The sequence below is a fragment of the Bufo bufo genome, chromosome 1 (genome assembly GCF_905171765.1).
Source record: "Bufo bufo chromosome 1, aBufBuf1.1, whole genome shotgun sequence".
Classification (NCBI taxonomy): domain Eukaryota; kingdom Metazoa; phylum Chordata; class Amphibia; order Anura; family Bufonidae; genus Bufo; species Bufo bufo.
Window position 1 is genome coordinate 217,210,261 of NC_053389.1, and position 19,425 is coordinate 217,229,685.

General features: G+C 45.5%; 1 protein-coding gene across 3 annotated transcripts in view; it reads right to left on the reverse strand.

The window, feature by feature from the left end:
- The window catches only part of RERG (RAS like estrogen regulated growth inhibitor), an 81,327-nt gene extending 62,498 nt beyond the window's left edge, over positions 1-18,829 (reverse strand). Inside the window, exon 1 of one of the 3 annotated variants that reach the window (XM_040435100.1) lies at positions 18,796-18,829. The gene's annotated coding sequence lies outside the window, so the exon portion shown is untranslated. Of the gene's footprint in view, positions 1-18,672 lie in introns of all 3 variants that reach the window. The other 2 variants (XM_040435083.1, XM_040435091.1) reach the window with 2 other exon arrangements.
- Positions 18,830-19,425: the final 596 nt, after the last annotated feature.

A 19,425-nucleotide genomic window follows, 5' to 3' on the forward strand; every position in this document is an offset into this window, starting at 1 on the left:
AGGGACTTTGGAACTGATTTAAAAAGTTACAATGGTTTCAACATACAATGGTTGTCCTGGAACCAACTAATATTGTAACTCTGTATATAATTATTCACTTACCCTTGGTGCAAATGTTCTAACTTTTTTAAGTCCCTGACTTATTGAAGAGGAGAAAGAGTTAACCAGTGCAGCAAGTCAAACATTACATTCTTTTTCTATCTTTATCACTATACAGACGGCTACCCTGATGCCAAAAATCTTGCAGATGGCAACTGAACTGATGTCTACTGAGATCTTTCTAAACAGTTGAACATGAAAAGGTTACAGTTGCATATGACCAACTGTGCAAGTATAATAGACCTACAAATTATTTCAACTTATTCCGTATTTACACAAATGTATCTGATTTGTGTCCATAAAAAACGATCATTTTGCATCCATCCTTGTGTCTGTTTTTTTACGCTCATTTGCCATCCGATTTTCTGTGACATACATTTTTCACACCCCTGAAGACTGTAACAGGCAAATCTGGTCTGCAGAAATGGACCAAAATAGGGCATGCATTGAGTTTCTCGCAAGGGACATATGAAAAAAACTAAAGAAAAACAGATGCGTGAATAGAATCATTGACTTGTACCGATCCATTTACTGTCCATTGTTAAAAGGGAAAACACACAGACATGAAAAATGTATGAATAAGGCCTCTAAGATCATCCTGGAGCCTAATGTACACAACGAGAGTGTATGATATTACAAAATTAGGGTGCTATTGCCGTCTTCTTATAATAGCCATCACCATGCTGTCTCCTCTAGAGAGCTGAAGTAATGGAAAGAATTTACTAATATAAATATACTATACTACTAGTGATCAGTGTATACATTTTACTTGGTCACAGACGCTAATAGGATATGAATTTAGCTTTTATAAATCATAGTCGTTTACAGTGAAGGTCCAGCCTTCCCAGGATCTAAAATTCTACAAGAATAAAAGAACTCACAAAATGAAAAATACTGTTTTGAAGAAGAATGAGCAGCAACCTGTTATCTCCTCTTTTAAATCATTCTGGTTATTTGGTCAATCAACATGAAAGTTACTCAAAATGTGGAAGGAGCTATAATATATTGTACCTGTACAGAGTCTCAGAGGAGTGTACGGTTACAAGAGTGCATGAGGCATCTCTACGTTCTGTAGACCCAGAAGACATTTCAGTGGAAAGTGGTTGTGAACAAAACTTTGCTGCATCATCAGATGCCATTAACCATTTGGATTATTAGGCACAGGTTTTCATTAGACAATGCACTGTGTAATTTGATGCTATAATGGATGTAAATATATATATATATATATATATATATATATATATATATATATACACATATATACATACACACACAGTCAGGTCCATAAATATTGGGACCTCGACACAATTCTAACATTTTTGGCTCTATACACCACCACAATGGATTTGAAATGAAACAAACAAGATGTGCTTTAACTGCAGACTGTCAGCTTTAATTTGAGGGTATTTACATCCAAATCAGGTGAACGGTGCAGGAATTACAACAGTTTGCATTTGTGCCTCCCACTTGTTAAGGAACCAAAAGTAATGGGACAATTGGCTTCTCAGCTGTTCCATGGCCAGGTGTGTGTTATTCCCTCATTATCCCAATTACAATGAGCAGATAAAAGGTCCAGAGTTAATTTCAAGTGTGCTATTTGCATTTGGAATCTGTTGCTGTCAACTCTCAAGATGAGATCCAAAGAGCTGTCACTATCAGACAGTGAAGCAAGCCATCATTAGGCTGAAAAAACAAAACAAACCCATCAGAGAAATAGCAAAAACATTAGGCGTGGCCAGAACAACTGATTGGAACATTCTTAAAAGGAAGGAACGAACCGGTGAGCTCAGTAACACCAAAAGACCCGAAAGACCACGGAAAACAACTGTGGTGGATGACCGAAGAATTCTTTCCCTGGTGAAGAAAACACCCTTCACAACAGTTGGCCAGATCAAGAACACTCTCCAGGAGGTAGGTGTATGTGTGTCAAAGTCAACAATCAAGAGAAGACTTCACCAGAGTGAATACAGAGGGTTCACCACAAGATGTAAACCATTGGGGAGCCTCAAAAACAGGTAGGCCAGATTAGAGTTTGCCAAACGACATCTAAAAAAGCCTTCACAGTTCTGGAACAACATCCTATGGACAGATGAGACCAAGATCAACTTGTACCAGAGTGATGGGAAGTAAAGAGTATGGAGAAGGAAAGGAACTGCTCATGATCCTAAGCATACCACCTCATCAGTGAAGCATGGTGGTGGTAGTGTCATGGCGTGGGCATGTATGGCTGCCAATGGAACTGGTTCTCTTGTATTTATTGATGATGTGACTACTGACAAAAGCAGCAAGATGAATTCTGAAGTGTTTCGGGCAATATTATCTGCTCATATTCAGCCAAATGCTTCAGAACTCATTGGACGGTACTTCACACTGCAGATGGACAATGACCCAAAGCATACTGCAAAAGCAACCAAAGAGTTTTTAAGGGAAAGAAGTGGAATGTTATGCAATGGCTAAGTCAATCGCCTGACCTGAATCCGATTGAGCATGCATTTCACTTGCTGAAGACAAAACTGAAGGGAAAATGCCCCAGGAACAAGCAGGAACTGAAGACAGTTGCAGTAGAGGCCTAGCAGAGCATCACCAGGGATGAAATCCAGCGTCTGGTGATGTCTATGCGTTCCAGACTTCACGCTGTAATTGACTGTAAGCGTCTGCAGTTAAAGCACATCTTGTTCGTTTCATTTCAAATCCATTGTGGTGGTGTATAGAACCAAAAATGTTAGAATTGTGTCGATGTCCCAATATTTATGGACCTGACTGTATATATATATATATATATATATATATATATATATATATAGTACCTTGGTAAATCGAGCAGTGATAAAGCAGATGTGCATACATTTATACAGTTGCAAGAAAAAGTATGTGAACCCTTTGGAATGATATGGATTTCTGCACAAATTTTCATAAAATGGGATCTGATCTTCCTCTAAGTCACAACAATAGACAATCACAGTCTGCTTAAACTAATAACACACAAAGAATTAAATGTTACCATGTATTTATTGAACACACCATGTAAACATTCACAGTGCAGGTGGAAAAAGTTTGTGAACCCTTGGATTAAATAACTGGTTGAACCTCCTTTGGCAGCAATAACTTCAACCAAACATTTCCTGTAGTTGCAGATCAGACGTGCACAACGGTCAGGAGTAATTCTTGACCATTTCTCTTTACAGAACTGTTTCAGTTCAGCAATATTCTTGGGATGTCTGGTGTGAATCACTTTCTTGAGGTCATGCCACAGAATCTCAATCAGGTTGAGGTCAGGACTCTGACTGGGCCACTCCAGAAGGCGTATTTTCTTCTGTTTAAGTCATTCTGTTGTTGATTTTCTTCTATGCTTTGGGTCGTTGTCCTGTTGCAACATCCATCTTCTATTGAGCTTCAGCTGGTGGACAGATAGCCTTAAGGTCTCCTGCAAAATGTCTTGATAAACTTGGGAATTCATTTTTCCTTCGATGATAGCAATCCGTCCAGGCCCTGACGCAGAAAAGCAGCCCCCACCACCATACTTCACAGTTGGGATGAGGTTTTGATGTTGGTGTGCTGTGCCTCTTTTTCTCCACACATAATGTTGTGTGTTTCTTCTAAACAACTCAACTTTGGTTTCATCTGTCCACAGAATATTTTGCCAGGACTGCTGTGGAACATCCAGGTGCTCTTGTGCAAACTGTAAATGTGCAGCAATGTTTTTTTTGGACAGCAGTGGCTTCCTCTGTGGTATCCTCCCATGAAATACATTCTTGTTTAGTGTTTTACGTATCGTAGATTCGCTAACACGGATGTTAGCATATGCCAGAGACTTTTGTAAGTCTTTAGCTGACACTCTAGGATTCTTCTTCACCTCATTGAGCAGTCTCCGCTGTGCTCTTGCAGTCATCTTTACAGGATGGCCACTCCTAGGGAGAGTAGCAGCAGAGCTGAACTTTCTCCATTTATAGACAACTTGTCTTACCGTGGACTGATGAACAGCAAGGCTTTTGGAGATACTTTTATAACCCTTTCCAGCTTTATGCAAGTCAACAATTCTTAATTGCAGGTCTTCTGAGAGCTCTTTTGTGCGAGGCATCATTCACATCAGGCAATGCTTCTTGTGAAAAGCAAACCCAGAACTGGTGTGTGTTTTTTATAGGGCAGGGCAGCTGTAACCAACACCTCCAATCTCATCTCATTGATTGGACTCCAGTTGACTGACACCTCACTCCAATTAGCTCTTGGAGATGTCATTAGTCTAGGGGTTCACATACTTTTTCCACCTGCACTGTGAATGTTTACATGGTGTGTTCAATAAAAACATGGTAACATTTAATTCTTTGTGTGTTATTAGTTTAAGCAGACTGTGATTGTCTATTGTTGTGACTTAGATGAAGATCAGATCACATTTTATGACCAATTTGTGCAGAAATCCATATCATTCCAAAGGGTTCACATACTTTTTCTTGCAACTGTACCTGCCTTATCATCCTGATCTACTCAAATATGATTTATTCAGAAATCATAAGGACCCATCCTTCCACTAGTGATATAAGGGATTAAGCATTATTGCTCCCTAATATTGTCCTATCCCCCACGAAGGACATAGGTCTCTCTCACATGATTAAAAACTAGAAGTTTTGCTCAGTCTATCACTACACACCATGAACTATATCAGGTACCAGCCCATGGTCTATAATTTCTATACAATTTTTATACCTATTTTACCAGATTTGAAACAGTCTATTATTCTGGTGTTTGCCAAGTTCAAAACAAAACTAAAACTCCCAGTTTTTTCCCATCAGTTGAAGAAGAGAAAACTCTTCGTAGACAAAAACAATGAAATAGAGGTAGACAAGGGCAGACTGGCCATAGACCATACAGGGAAACTTCTCTGCCTATGGGGCCACCAGAGTCTTCCTCATTCCCACCAGCCATGGAAAGTAATGATCTGTCGCTCCCCTCCTGACACCAACTGTATTGCCATCCTAAAGCAACTGGAGTAGAAGGGCAGAAAGTGGCAGCTGGGGCAATTTTCAGGGAGGCATTTTGTGCTACTGGGGTAGTATTTTGTGATGCATTGTGGAATTTGGCTCTGCGGGGGTGGGATAATGTGCAGCATTATGGTATTTCTGGCTCCACCTTCTTGTGTTGACCCTGCCTTGTGTCAATTTGTGCCCCACTACAAAATAGGGCCACTTTTAGTTTTTTTTTTCCAGGGCCACTTTAAGTTCCCAGTCCTCTCTGGGCCCTGGAGGTAGAAAGTAAGAAACCAAAACCTCAAAATAATGTGTAATTATCACTAATACAACAAGTAAATAATCACACTGAACTAAAAACACTAGGTATTCTCAGCCATCCTCCCTTAGGGCTCATGCCCACGAACGTAAGGGCTCCGTGCCCGTGCTGCAGACCACATACGGCGGTTCCGCAATACACGGGTCACTAGCCGTGTGCATTCCGCATCACAGATGCGGACCCATTCACTTGAATGGGTCCTCAAATCCGGAGATGCGGTGCGGAAGCACGGATCGGAACCCCATGGAAGCACTACGGAGTGCTTCCATGGAGTTTCTGGCCGTGCCTCAACACCGCAAAAAAAGTAGTGCATGCACTACTTTTTTGCGTTGGGACCTTCGGATGCGGATCGCGGACCCCATTCAAGTGAATGGGTCCGCAGTCCTCATGCGGCTGCCACGTGGTCGGTGCCTGTGCATTGCGGACTGCAATTTGCGGTCCACAGCATGGGCACGGAGCCCTTACATTCATGGGCATGAGCCCTTATACTGGTGGTTAGCCTAATGTGGCTATGAGTAAAGACCCCGAGCAGTCTGAACTGCATCAGCCAACTAGCATTTCTCAATCATACCATTTACAAAAAAAAATAAAAAATTGTACTCCGGAGTATACTCAGTCACAAACCTACCTAACACAAGCCTCTGCTCCCCAATGATCACATGTACCCAGTGTAGGAGAGTACCTGGGGTGGTGGTAGACGGGAGGTACGTGCCACCGGGGGTCCTGGCCCCTGTGGAATAAGAGCTGTAAAAGTGCATTTTGCAGCGGTAATGCTGTTAACACAGCGGATCCGGGCCGTCTCTTACTGGGAGCAGGCAGAGATGCGGGTGGGTGCCTGTCTCCCCACGGTCCAGGCCAGGTTTTGCAGGGAAGGGTTAAAACCCGACCAGCAACAAGGGTGTGGTGTGCAATGTGGAGGTTTTTGTTCTCTGGCTGTGAGAGTGAGAGGTGGAGGTGAGCTGGGCTGTGTGCTGAGGCCTGTAGAGGACTGTGCGGGAACCCGCAGCTGAAGCCAGGAGGGATCCGTGTTCCGTGGCTAGGAGCCGGACCCAGGGACTTACTTCACCAAGGAGAAAAAGGTGACATTACTCCTGGCTTTAAATAGATTTCGCTTTATGTGATGGTAACAGGCCTCAAGTAGCCTGCAGCAGGTTTGGGGCCCATTCAGGGACTTGCTGTGATTGAGCTATTATTTTGCTGTTGTGTGTGACCACCCTCCCTATGAACTGCACCGCCTTTCACTTGTATGCACCGTGTGAATAAACAAAGCATCGTGTTTTACACCAAGACCAGTCTGTGTTGCTTCTATACTGCACTCGCTACCACTGCCTACCAGAGTGGAGCCCCACAATTAGTGGCTTGCAGTGGGCATACTGCAGTGAGGCTGGCCAAGAATATTTATCCGGGTGGTGCACGGCTGCATGTCATACATTAAACCAGCCAGCTTGGTCGTCCCGGACAAAATGGAGGAGCTGGTTAAGCAGTTGGTGCAGAGCAATGCACAACAGCAACAAACAAACACTTTGCTGGTACAGCTAATGGCGTTTATGCAAGAGGCTCTGCGTGCGTCCCAGCGAGAGACCCCACCGGCAGTGATTCCATCGCCGTCGGCTCCCAGGGATAAAGTCCGTTCAGCATTAAGGAAAATGGCTCCGGAGGACGATGTAGAGGCCTTCCTGATGGTGTTCGAGAGGACCGTGGAACAGGAGAACTTGCCGTCGGGACAGTGGGCTGAAGTGGTGGCGCCATTCCTAGTCGGAGACGCCTAAAAAGCGTTCTTCGACCTCAGCAGGGAAGATGCACTGGACTATGGGAAGCTGAAGGCTGAGGTGATGGCGCGCTTGGGGGTTACTACCTATGTGCGGGCGCAGAGAGTACATCGGTGGGCCTTTTCTGAGTCCAGACCCGTCTGGTCTCAGGCATATGACCTGGTACATCGTTTCGTGCGGACACTGCCAAGGGCCATTCAGCGCTGGGTTGGTCAGGGAGACCCCGGCAACCTGGATCAGTTAGTAAGCCTAGTCGAGAGGTATGTGGCAACCCAGGACTTGGTGCGGGACTCAACGCAGGCACGGGAAACCCGTCAGGCTCCCTCTCAGGCTACGGATCCGGAAAAAGGGACCCAACCACAAAGGCGAGGGGGGGGGGGAAGGTTAGTCCTACTCCGGAGAAGAGAGACCGGGGAGGGACCACGGGGATTCAATGTTGGCACTGCCACAGCCTGGGACATAGGGCAGCGAACTGTCAAACACCTGAACCCATGGACTGCGGGCTCACTCGCCGGTCCTCTTTCTTTGCCCGGCCTGTATGTACCGCGAATAACCAGCCGCCGATATGCCGCCCCTGTGCCAAGTCTTGGTCGATGGGCATCAGATTAATGCTTTGCTGGACTCTGGGAGCCTGGTGACCCTCGTGCATGAGTCCTTAGTGTCTAAGACACTCCCAGAGAAGCAAACCCTGTACATTGTCTGTATCCATGGGGACCGCCGGGAGTACCCCACTGCCAGGGTTACCATGTCCGTGTTGGGCCGAGAGGTGCAGCATGTCATCGGAGTGGGACGCCAAATCCCTTATGCCGCCATACTGGGAAGGGATTTTCCTTTGTTCTGGACTCTATGGAAGAGCGATATGCCTTCCCTTAGGGACGAACGACAATCAGGCCCAGTGCCCGAAGATCCTGATGCGGGGATACCAGCCGTAGGGGTCACCACATCACCTGTAGAGTGTCATCCCGATAGGTTTCCCCTAGAGGTGTTGGCAGGTGAATCCGTGGAAACCCCGTCCATCCAGGACCTGAAGGTATCCCGTGACACGTTCGGGACCGCCCAGCTCCAGGATCCGACATTATTGCGGGCGAGGGAAGGGGTGACAGTGGTAAATGGGGTGGCTCAGCACCCAGGGGCCGACTCAGTGTTTCCCCATCTGGCATTTAACCAGGACCTACTGTACAGGGTGGACAAGGTGCAGCAGGAGGTAGTGGAGCAGCTAGTGGTACCCCAGCCATACCGCCGTATGGTACTGGACTTGGCCCACTCCCACGTGCTGGGAGGACATTTGGGCGTAAAAAAAAAACAAGAGCGCATTCTGCAAAGGTTCTATTGGCCCAGGGTTTATGAGGAGGTCAAAAGGTTTTGCCAATCCTGTCCAATGTGTCAGATGACGAGCCCCCAGCCCCACTATCGCAGTCCCCTAGTACCCATGCCCATCATCGAGGTCCCCTTCGAAAGAATAGGGATGGATCTGGTAGGCCCCATAAACAAGTCAGCCAGAGGGCACCAGCATATCTTGGTGGTCCTAGACTATGCCACCAGGTATCCTGAAGCGATCTCACTACGTCATACTTCGGCTAAGCTCATAGCTAAAGAACTCATGGGTATGTTCGCAAGGGTGGGGATTCCGAAAGAAATCCTGACCGACCAGGGGACCCCCTTCATGTCTAAGGTGACGAGGGAGCTCTGCAAGTTTTTAGGGGTTAAACGGATACACACGTCCGTATACTATCCTCAAACCGACAGACTGGTGGAGCGCTTTAACAAAACCTTAAAAACTATGCTCAAAAGAACCGTAGCCAAAGACGGAAAGGATTGGGACCTGTTGCTGCCGTACGTATTGTTCGCAGTGCGAGAAGTGCCCCAGGCATCTACGAGATTCTCGCCCTTCGAGCTAATATACGGTCGACGTCCAAGAGGGTTGCTGGACATCGCTAAAGAGGCATGGGAGCTGGCACAGAGCCAAGTATACAACCGGAGTGCCCAGGTCTGGACATTTAACCTGTGTGACCAGGTACTGGTGCTAGTCCCCACCATTGACAGTAAGTTTTTGGCACAGTGGCAAGATACCAATGAGGTGAAAGAGAAGGTAGGGTCAGTGAATTACAGGATATCCCAGCGAGGTCGGCGGAAGCCAGAACAGGTATATCATGTAAATGTACTAAAATCGTCTCGTTGGGGGCGGCCCAAGCACTGTCTTGTCTGCGGGGAAGATCCCGGCCCCACCCGAGGTCCCGGGGGGCACCTCCGCAGTAAAGATAGCGGGTGGTCTGTCGACCAAACAAGCTCAGGAAGCCAAAGAGTTGGTGGGTCGAAATAGGGACGTGTTCTCTGAGCTTCCTGGTCGAACTTCGGTAGTCCGACATGACATCGTCACCGAGCCCCACGTCAGGGTACGGTTAAAGCCTTATCGTGTACCGGAGGCCCGGCGACAGGCCATTTCAAAAGAAGTAAGGTCCATATTGAGGTTAGGGGTCATTGAGGAGTCAAGGAGCGAGTGGGCCAGCCCCATAGTCCTTATCCCAAAACCTGACGGTACTCTGCGCTTCTGCAATGACTTTAGAAAGCTCAACGAAGTGTCGAAATTCGATGCCTACCCCATGCCCCGGGTAGACGAGCTCATAGAACGGCTAGGGAAAGCTCGCTATTTCTCGGTCCTCGACCTCACAAAAGGATATTGGCAGGTGCCTCTCACGGAGGTGGCAAAGGAGAAGACGGCCTTTGTCACCCCCGAGGGGTTATTTCAGTACCAAGTTTTGCCCTTTGGCCTACATGGTGCTCCAGCCACCTTCCAGCGATTGATGGACGTCATCCTACGGCCCCATCGTCCAGATGCTTCAGCATATCTGGGCGACATCATCGTGTTTAGCCAGGACTGGGAGAGTCACCTGCCCAAAGTACAGGGCGTAGTCGATTCACTTAGAAAAGCCGGACTGACAGCCAACCCAAAAAAGTGTTCGATCGGGTTCGAGGAAGTCCGGTACCTGGGGTACGTGATTGGGTGGGGAGTTGTCAAACCCCAGGTAGACAAGGTTGAGGCAATCAAGAGCTGGCCCAGACCTCTTACCACCAAGCAAGTACGTTCGTTCCTAGGGATGATAGAATATTACATGTGCTTTATCCCTAACTTAGCCACAGTAGCGGCCCCGTTGACAAGACTTTTAAAAAGGAGGAAGATGGTGATGGTCCGCTGGGATGAGCAGGCGGAAGAGGCGTTCTCCTGTTTTAAGTCGGCTCTGTGTGGGTCCCCGGTTTTGGTGACACCCGACTTCACACGGGAATTTGTCGTTCAGACGGACGCCTCTGGAGTAGGCCTAGGGGCAGTACTCTCTCAGGAAATCAGTGGGGAGGAACACCCCGTTGTCTTCCTGAGTCACAAACTCACCCCAGCGGAAACCAGGTACAGCGTGGTAGAGAGAGAATGCCTGGCCATTAAGTGGGCCCTCGAGTCCCTTAGGTACTATCTGTTAGGGAGAAGGTTCCGTCCGGTGACCGATCATTCCCCTCTCCAGTGGATAAGCCAGGCCAAGGAGGGGAGTGCCCGGGTCACCAGATGGTTCTTGTCCCTCCAGAATTTTAAGCTCAGTGTCGAACACAGGGCAGGTTGCTTACAGGGGAATGCCAATGCCCTGTCCCGGGTACACTGTTGTACATGTGTCCAACCTCTCAGGATTGAACAGGGTGTGCAACCCTTCAGGGTTGAACAAAGGGGGGGGATATGTAGGAGAGTACCTGGGGTGGTGGTAGACGGGAGGTACGTGCCACCAGGGGTCCTGGCCTCGGTGGAGTAAGAGCCGGAAAAGTGCATTTTGCAGCGGTAATGCTGTTAACACAGCGGATCCGGGTCGGCTCTTACTGGGAGCAGGCAGAGATGCGGGTGGGTGCCTGTCTTCCCCCGGTCCAGGCCAGGTTTTGCAGGGAAGGGTTAAAACCCGACCAGCAACAAGGGTGTGGTGTGCAATGTGGAGGTTTTTGTTCTCTGGCTGTGAGAGTGAGAGGCGGAGGTGAGCTGGGCTGTGTGCTGAGGCCTGTAAAGGATGTACGGGAACCCGCAGCTGAAGCCAGGAGGGATCCGTCTTCCGTGGCTAGAAGCCGGACCCAGGGACTTACTTCACCAAGGAGAAAAAGGTGACATTACTCCTGGCTTTAAATAGATTTCGCTTTATGTGACGGTAACAGGCCTCAAGTAGCCTGCAGCAGGTTTGGGGCCCATTCAGGGACTTGCTGTGATTGAGCTATTATTTTGCTGTTGTGTGTGACCACCCTCCCTATGAACTGCACCGCCTTTCACTTGTATGCACCGTGTGAATAAACAAAACATCGTGTTTTACACCAAGACCAGTCTGTGTTGCCTCTATACTGCACTCGCTACCACTGCCTACCAGAGCGGATCCCCACACCAGGTAAAGTGGCTAAATGAGATGAGATTACTCATACATTAAGCACACATAAAACACACTTTACACACAAACCAGCACACACTCTATACACTGCACACATAGCTTATACAGTGCAGCACACGTGTGTAGCATATACAGTACCTTGTCTCTACACAGTACAGAACGCATATTGTACACTGTACACATAACTTATACACTGTGCCACACGTATACACTCACATAAAGAATTATTAGGAACACCTGTTCTATTTCTCATTAATGCAATTATCTAGTCAACCAATCACATGGCAGTTGCTTCAATGCATTTAGGGGGGTGGTCCTGGTCAAGACAATCTCCTGAACTCCAAACTGAATGTCAGAATGGGAAAGAAAGGTGATTTAAGCAATTTTGAGCGTGGCATGGTTGTTGGTGGCAGACGGGCCGGTCTGAGTATTTCACAATCTGCTAAGTTACTGGGATTTTCACGCACAACCATTTCTAGGGTTTACAAAGAATGGTGTGAAAAGGGAAAAACATCCAGTATGCGGCAGTCCTGTGGGCAAAAATGCCTTGTTGATGCTAGAGGTCAGAGGAGAATGGGCCGACTGATTCAAGCTGATAGAAGAGTAACGTTGACTGAAATAACCACTCGTTACAACCGAGGTATGCAGCAAAGCATTTGTGAAGCCACAACACGCACAACCTTGAGGCGGATGGGCTACAACAGCAGAAGACCCCACCGGGTACCACTCATCTCCACTACAAATAGGAAAAAGAGGCTACAATTTGCACGAGCTCACCAAAATTGGACTGTTGAAGACTGGAAAAATGTTGACTGGTCTGATGAGTCTCGATTTCTGTTGAGACATTCAAATGGTAGAGTCCGAATTTGGCGTAAACAGAATGAGAACATGTATCCATCATGCCTTGTTACCACTGTGCAGGCTGGTGGTGGTGGTGTAATGGTGTGGGGGATGTTTTCTGGCCACACTTTAGGCCCCTTAGTGCCAATTGGGCATCGTTTAAATGCCACGGGCTACCTGAGCATTGTTTCTGACCATGTCCATCCCTTCATGACCACCATGTACCCATCCTCTGATGGCTACTTCCAGCAGGATAATGCACCATGTCACAAAGCTCGAATCATTTCAAATTGGTTTCTTGAACATGACAATGAGTTCACTGTACTAAAATGGCCCCCACAGTCACCAGATCTCAACCCAATAGAGCATCTTTGGGATGTGGTGGAACGGGAGCATCGTGCCCTGGATGTGCATCCCTCAAATCTCCATCAACTGCAAGATGCTATCCTATCAATATGGGCCAACATCAGCATCTTGTTGAATCAATGCCACGTAGAATTAAGGCAGTTCTGAAGGCAAAAGGGGGTCCAACACCGTATTAGTATGGTGTTCCTAATAATTCTTTAGGTGAGTGTATATAGCATGTATCTTGTCTCTACACAGTGCAGAATGCATGTTGTACACTGTACACATAACTTATACAGTGCAGCACACGTACAGTGAATATAAAAAGTCTACACACCCCTGTTAAAATGTCAGGTTTCTGTGCTGTAAAAAAATTAGACAAAGATAAATCATTTCAGAACTTTTTCCACCTTTAATGTGACCTATAAACTGTACAACTCAATTGAAAAACAAATTGAAATCTTTTAGGTAGAGGGAAGAAAAAATATAAAAATAAAATATTATGGTTGCATAAGTGTGCACACCCTTAAACTAATACTTTGTCGAAGCACCTTTTGATTTTATTACAGCACTCAGTCTTTTTGGGTATGAGTCTATCAGCATGGCACAATTTGACTTGGCAAGATTTGCCCACTCTTCTTTGCAAGAACACTCCAAATCTGTCAGATTGCGAGGGCATCTCCTGTGCACAGCCCTCTTCAGATCACCCCACAGATTTTCAATCGGATTCAGGTCTGGACTCTGGCTGGGTCATTCTAAAACTTTAATCTTCTTCTGGTGAAGCCATTCCTTTGTTGATTTGGATGTATGCTTTGGGTCGTTGTCATGCTGAAAGATGAAGTTCCTCTTCATGTTCAGCTTTCTAACAGAAGCCTGAAGGTTTTCTGCCAATATGGACTGGTATTTGGAACTGTTCATAATTCCCTCTAGCTTAACTAAGGCCCCAGTTCCAGCTGAAGAAAAACAGCCCCAAAGCATGATGCTGCCACCACCATGCTTCACTGTGGGTATGGTGTTCTTTTGGTTATGTGCAGTGTTGTTTTTGTGCCAAAAATATCTTTTGGAATTATGGCCAAAAAGTTAAACCTTGGTTTCATCAGACCATAACACCTTTTCCCACATGCTTTTGGGCGACTTCAGATGTGTTTTTGCAATATGTAGCCTAGCTTGGACATATGAAGAATAGGCCTCTTGGTAGCCTCCCAGACCAGGTTTTCTTCTTGTCTGTTCATAAATTTTGGAGGGATGTCCAGTTCTTGGTAATGTCACTGTTGTGCTATATTTTCTCCACTTGATGATGACTGTCTTCACTGTGTTCCATGGTATATCTAATGCCTTGGAAATTCTCCTGACTGATACCTTTTAACAATAAGATCCCGAGATCCCTCTGATGCTTTGGAAGCTCTCTGTGGACCATGGCATTTGCTGTGGGATGAGACTAAGAAAATTTCAGGAAAGACCAACTAGAGCAGCTGAACTTTATTTGGGGTTAATCAGAGGCACTTTAAATGATGTCAGGTGTATGCTGACTCCTATTTAACATGATTTTGAATGTGATTGCTTAATTCTGAACACAGCTACATCCCCAGTTATAAGTAGATATGCAACCACATTATTATTTATTTTTTTTCTTCTTCCCTCCACCTAAAAGATTTCAGTTTGTTTTTCAATTGAGTGGTACAGTTTACAGGTCACATTAAAGGTGGAAAAAGTTCTGAAATGATTTACTTTTGTCTCATTTTTTTACAGCACAGAAACCTGAAAAGGTAACCTCTTGCCAATCAGCAGAGGTACAATTCCAATACTGCACATGTCTGGTAGCCCCCTGGTTCATTTTGTTAGTGAGCCCAGGCCTAGATCCATGCCCGGGATGGCTCATGGGATGGCGGCATCCACCCAAACTGCTGCAGAACAGTTAGGGTGGCTGTAAATATACTTGGCCCTGTCAGCTCCTCCACAGGGATTCACAGAGCTAACCATGCAGGTGGACCAGGGAATTAGGAGTGTGGCCTCCAGTGATTGCTGTAGGAGCTGGGCACATCATGATCATGAGCCCAGTGATCTTCATCTCCATGGATCAGGACATTCCTGTGCCCTACCATGACAAAGCCTGGAGGATCTGAACCTGGAAATGAGTGGGCCTGATCACCAGTTTCACCCTCACCATGGACCCCGTTCTGTTGGCTGCAGATACCAATCCGCCATCCATGGCATTTCTGCTGGAGGTACAGCCATCCAGGATACCCCAGCCTAAGGAACCTTCATCAAGGATCTTGAAAATGACAAGCCAGCAGCCATGGTATCCAACCCAGCCTGAAGTTCTTCTGACAAGTCCAAAAGATCCAGAAGTCTGACAAGTTTCAGTAGGGTGAGATACCTGGGACTGACCCCTGTTCTGTTTTTGTTTTATGGGTCCTATTTTTGCCACCCCCACATTTTTAGCCGTATGGGACTCCCTTTTCATCCAAGTTGTACCTGTTGTGCTTTTCCCATCATTTCTCTGGTCCATGATCCAACTTACCTGAGAAGGGGGAGCCCCCAAGGAAAGACTCTAACAAATCAGAGCTCCTTGCACCTCTCATTTATGTTTCTGGGACTTTATTGATTAGAGCTGCAAGTGGAGGGTTAACCTTGTTTTTTGTTTGTTCCAGCAATGTTCCAAGATCATACCCACCTTTAGGACTCAAATACACCTTAGCAAAGGCGAGCATAGTTTCTGTGTAACCAGGACTCTTACTAAGATCCACAGGCCCACGGATTCACTCTGCTCTGGATCCCAAGGACTCTGACGCACTAGAGCCTCACAGCCTAGATATTTCTACATTTAACATAGGTAGCTAGTACCACCCTCCTTGGCACCTTCATGGACAGGGTCCCCTTGGGCACTAGGTATTATGTCCCCCTAGTAGGCAACATGTTTAGCCTAGGCAATATACACTCACCTAAAGAATTATTAGGAACACCTGTTCTATTTCTCATTAATGCAATTATCTAGTCAATCAATCACATGGCAGTTGCTTCAATGCATTTAGGGGTGTGGTCCTGGTCAAGACAATCTCCTAAACTCCAAACTGAATGTCAGAATGGGAAAGAAAGGTGATTTAAGCAATTTTGAGCGTGGCATGGTTGTTGGTGCCAGACGGGCCGGTCTGAGTATTTCACAATCTGCTCAGTTACTGGGATTTTCACGCACAACCATTTCTAGGGTTTACAAAGAATGGTGTGAAAAGGGAAAAACATCCAGTATGCGGCAGTCCTGTGGACAAAAATGCCTTGTGGATGCTAGAGGTCAGAGGTGAATGGGCCGACTGATTCAAGCTGATAGAAGAGCAACGTTGACTGAAATAACCACTCATTACAACCGAGGTATGCAGCAAAGCATTTGTGAAGCCACAACACGCACAACCTTGAGGCGGATGGGCTACAACAGCAGAAGACCCCACTGGGTACCACTCATCTCCACTACAAATAGGAAAAAGAGGCTACAATTTGCACGAGCTCACCAAAATTGGACTGTTGAAGACTGGAAAAATGTTGACTGGTCTGATGAGTCTCGATTTCTGTTGAGACATTCAAATGGTATAGTCCGAATTTGGCGTAAACAGAATGAGAACATGTATTCATCCTCTGATGGCTACTTCCAGCAGGATAATGCACCATGTCACAAAGCTCGAATCATTTCAAATTGGTTTCTTGAACATGACAATGAGTTCACTGTACTAAAATGGCCCCCACAGTCACCAGATGTCAACCCAATAGAGCATCTTTGGGATGTGGTGGAACGGGAGCATCGTGCCCTGGATGTGCATCCCTCAAATCTCCATCAACTGCAAGATGCTTTCCTATCAATATGGGCCAACATTTCTAAAGAATGCTATCAGCACCTTGTTGAATCAATGCCACGTAGAATTAAGGCAGTTCTGAAGGCAAAAGGGGGTCCAACACCGTATTAGTATGGTGTTCCTAATAATTCTTTAGGTGAGTGTATGTACATGTATGCACTTATGCCCCTAACCTGCTCTCTCCACAGCAATGGGGGGAGGGGTCAGTGTGAACTATGGCTTTGGGACTCTAATGCCAGATTACAAGGAGGGACCAAAATCACAGCCGAGGACAGCATGGGGACCTACAATTGTAAATAGTTTTATATCAATCTTATGTATTTTAATATTATATAATTGGAAGTATTTTCCAGTTAAGGATATGGATGGCAAGGGTTAGCAAAAAATAGAGCTAACCACCTTGTTTCTCCCTTCTTGGTCAGAGTGGGCTGGTCCTGCTAAGACATGGGAAGGACAGGAAGCACAAGCTTGAGCTCCTGCTCCAAAACAGGAGTCTTAAGAGAGAACAACCAAGCATTATCCTCAAGTAAAGTCTTGAGACACTAGACAGCATAGTGAACTGCTACAGACACCATTAAAGACAGTGTTGCAAGGTGAGGGATTACAGCCAAGACACCCATCACCTAGAATGTTACTAGGCCAGTACCACCTAAGTGCTAAATTGCCGCCATCCAACCTGCCTCTATAATCCTTACTAGTGCCAGAGAAGATTTGTACTTGAAGTCTGCTGCTAATAAATGTATTTGAGGTTCCACATTGCACTAAAGACCCCTTTTCAATGGCCAATTTTGCAGTCGATTGTCAGGAAGGAAGCTTTTGCGCATCAGTGAAGGACATGGTCTAAATGCAGCTCCATGCAGGAAAAAGTGCCAACATTTTGGTGCATTTTTGGAATAAAACTGTGCCAACTTATAAGTGGTGTAAACAAACACGAACAGAATTTTTGGCGCACAGACAAAATTCTAGCATAAATCTGGTGCAGGATTTACGATAATCCAAATTTACAAAGGTCCATGCACCAGAATTTGTCTCATAATTATGTCTAACATAGTAACAAGTCTATTCAGTTCAGCCTGTTATCCTGCAAGTTGATCCCGAGGAAGGCAAAAAAAAGCTATGAGGTAGAAGCTAATTTTCCTTATTTAAGGGGAAAACATTCCTTTCCAACTCCAATCAGACAATCAGAAAAACTCCCTGAATCAATGACCCTTCTCCAGAAATCTAATAACTATACCCTATAATATTATTACACTCCAGAAATACATCCAGGCCCCTCTTGCACTCTTTTAGTGAACTCACCATCACCACCTCCTCAGGCAGAGAGTTCCTTAGGCTCTTACAGTAAAGATTCCTCTTCTATGTTTGTATACAAACCTTTTTTCCTCCAGACGCAGAGGATGTCCCCTCGTCACAGTCACAGTCCTGGGGATAAATAGATGATGGGAGAGATCTCTGTACTGCCCCCTGATATATTTATACATAGTTATTAGATCTCCCCTCAGTTGTGTTTTTTCTAAACTAAATAACCCTAATTTGTATAATATTTCTGGGTACTGTAGTCCAGTTATTACTTTAGTTGCCCTCCTCTGAACGCTCTCTAGCTCTTTCTATCATTCATATTATTAGACAGTGCAAAGTATGACACTATTATTAATCTGCCCCATGGTGTACACACAGTAATTTTATATATATATATATATATATATATATATATATATATATACACACACAGAACACATAAATTGTATATACACAGTGCACATATATACAGAGCACACACATTGTATATACACAATGCACATATATACATGGCACACACATTGTATATACACAGTGCACATTTATACAGAGCACACACATTGTACATATATACATGGCACACGCATTGTATATACACAGTGCACATATATACATAGCACATACATTGTATATACACAGTGCACATATATACATGGCAGATACATTGTATATACATTACAAAGTGCACATATATACACAGCTCATACACTGTATATAGACAGCACATATATACAGTACAGTTACAGTACATATATTGTATTCAATAAATCAGATGGAAGCTATGACACAAACCTATGACTAGAAGAAACACACACTGCGAAGAGCTTAATCCAGGCACGAATACATAGAAAATATCCATCTATACCTGACATGCAGAGCGACCATCATCCTCGTCATCCACACGCATCCTCTCACCTCATCCTGCAGCAACATCAGCTCTTCAGATGGCAAGGCTGCAAGAGAAGGTCGATGAGTGGGAGGCTGAGCTGCCAGTGTCACTGGGAAGCATGGCTCCACCTAGTGGACATCATCTAGAAGGCAGGGAAACTTTAGAACTAACCATCAGTACCATTGGCCATGGATAGCAGACGATTAGATAGATGATAGATGCCGAAGTATAGTATGAAAATGGCCTAACACCAAGGAACAATCTGTTGAGGTAATATACAGTAAATGCAAAGGGATATAGATAAAGGCAAAATGCCACGTTATGTAAAATGCCCACCCATACTTGCCTTTTTATGGGAGGGGAAGGAAAGGCGGTGTTACTGGCATTTATAGATCGCAAGCCATTTAGTTATTAAAGGGGTTGACCACTTTCTGGCTACAGTTGATCAATGTGTTTGCAAGATGATTATACAGCAGTTACTAAGGGTACTTTCACACTAGCGTTTTTCTTTTCCGGCGCTGAGTTCTGTCCTAGGGGCTCAAATCCGGAAAAGAACTGATCAGTTTTATCCTAATGCATTCTGAATAGAGAGTAATCCGTTCAGGATGCATCAGGATGTCTTCAGTTCAGGCTTTTTGACTGATCAGGCTTTTTAG